A 2500-nucleotide genomic window follows, 5' to 3' on the forward strand; every position below is an offset into this window, starting at 1 on the left:
AGTGTGCGCGCGCGCGTGTGTGTGCGTGTGTGTGTGTGTGTGTGTGTGTGTGTGTGTGTGTGTGTGTGTGTGTGTGTGTGTGTGTGTGTGTATGAGTGTGTGTGAGTGTGTGTGTGTGAATGAGTGTGTGTGTCTGTGTGTGTGTGTGTGTGTGTGTGTGTGTGTGTGTGTGTGTGTGTGTGTGTGTGTGTGTGTGTGTGTGTGAGCGTTTGCGTGAGTGTGAGTGAGTGTTTGAGTGAGTGTGCGTTGTAAGAGTGTGTGTGTAAGAATAAGTGTGTAAGTGTGAGTGTGTAAGTGTGAGTGTGTAAGTGTGAGTGTGTAAGTGTGAGTGTGTAAGTGTGTGTGTGTAAGTGTGTGTGTGTGTGTATTGTTACGCCTCCCATTAAACCCCAATCTTAATTGGAGAAACAATCCTACCTCCAATCATTGACGAACCAGATTGAGACTAAATGGCAGGGTAACAATATACTGCATATCAAATATGAATCTGTGCAGTACTTTCAAGCACGTATGTCAATAGTTTTAGGTGACCGGTGGATAACTCAAATGGGCAACGTTAATTAAGGCAAAACTATGGTGTTCTAACATAAATTATTTACATATTCACTTAGCACTACACACACACTTATTTTATGCCTACCCGGACCATCTGTTACCACTAGGGTCCACCTAACATCCTTAACCTAGGGATTATAGAGGAGCGGGAAGTGTCCGCTCTATACGGGTTCAGAAATCAGAGTCCTGAATTCTGAATTCCTAGGAAAGACCAACCGCTTCGCGGGATCGGTTTTTGTGGGAGGGGAAAAATGTCTGTAAGAAAATGAAAAAATAGTAGCGTATAAAAGAGGGCTATTGCCACCGGGCGAATTAGCGAGCGATTTGGGGCAGTTGGTGGTCGTGGCTCGGGAGAAATGGACAGGGAGCTTGGCTGTAAGTGCATATGGGCCTGGCAGTGAGAAGAGTGTAGAAGAAAGGGAGGCTTTTTGGATAGATTTAAATGAGTGCATAGAGGATTTAGGGAGAAATGTCAATGTAATAGTACTGGGAAACCTTAATGCTAGGGTAGGAAATGGTCCAATCGATGGAGTGGTTGGGAAATGTGGAGTTCCAGGAAAGAATCGTAGTGGAGAGTTGATGGTGGAAATGTGTCTAGAGAGTTGATGATACCAAATACAGTGTTTCGGAAGAAAGTCAAGCATAAGTACACATGGGAGAGGGTGGTGGATGGAAGGGTGGTAGATAGAGCGTTGATGGATTATGTAGTGGTGAATAGGACTATGATAGGAAGAGTTAAGGATGTACATGTGCTAAGGGGAGAGGGTGGGGGAATATCAGATAATTTTTGGTGGAAGGTAAGTTGAGAGTGGAGGATAGATGGAGAAAGAGGAAAGGGACAAAAGGTAGGGAGGTGCTTAGAGTGAAATATTTAAATGAAAAGGAAAAGGAGAAGGAGTACAAGAAGAAGCTGAAAGAGGAGTGGGAGGGAGTGAAGGATAGAGTAGAGCTAGGTGTGGCGGAGGAATGGGAATGGTTCAAGGAGGGAGTCAAAGTGTGCAAGGATGGTGTGTGGAACAAGAAGGACAGGAGGAAATAGAAGGAAGGGTAATGAATGATGGGATGAGGAAACAAAGAAGGTTGTAGAAGAGAAGAAGCGAGTTTTCACAGATTGGTTACAAAATAGGACGAGGGAGTCATATGAGAGGTACAAAGAAAAGAAAAGAGAAGTAAAGCAAAAGGTAAAGGAGACAAAGAGGAGAGCAGATGTGAAATGGGGTAAGAGTATGACAGAAAATTTTGAAAGTAATATAAAGATGTTTTGGAAAGAAATTAAGAGAGGAAGAGGAGGCGAATCAAGTAAAGAAGAAAAGGTAAAAGGTGCAGATGGAGAGATGATATGGTTTCTATCTTCCTCCTCCTCCTCAAATTCTTCCTTCGAAATCTCCACCTTTTCAGTCTTCTCTTCTCCTTTATGTCGTTTTCTTCCTTCTTCTCTCCAACACCACCTCTACTTCCACCACCACCTCCACCACCACAACCACCTTCGCTATCAACAATACCACCACTACCACCTCTGCCACCAGCACTATCACCACCAAATCCACCCCACCCCCACCCCTACTGTCACCACAACAACCATCATCACAACCACAACCACCACCACAACCATCATCACAACCACAACCACCACCACAACCATCATCACAACCACAACCACCACCATCTTCACAACCACAACCACCACCACAACCATCACGATCTTCACAACCACAACCACCACCACAACCATCATCACAACCACAACCACCACCACCACCATCTTCACAACCACAACCATCATCACAACCACAACCACCACCACAACCATCACCATCTTCACAACCACAACCATCATCACAACCACAACCACCACCATAACCATCATCACAACCACAACCACCACCATCATCACCACCACAACCATCATCACAACCACAACCACCACCACAACCATCATCACAAC

This window comes from Oratosquilla oratoria, unplaced genomic scaffold (assembly GCF_046742065.1).
Source record: "Oratosquilla oratoria isolate Oo_2021 unplaced genomic scaffold, ASM4674206v1 SCAFFOLD328, whole genome shotgun sequence".
NCBI classification, from domain to species: Eukaryota; Metazoa; Arthropoda; class Malacostraca; order Stomatopoda; family Squillidae; genus Oratosquilla; species Oratosquilla oratoria.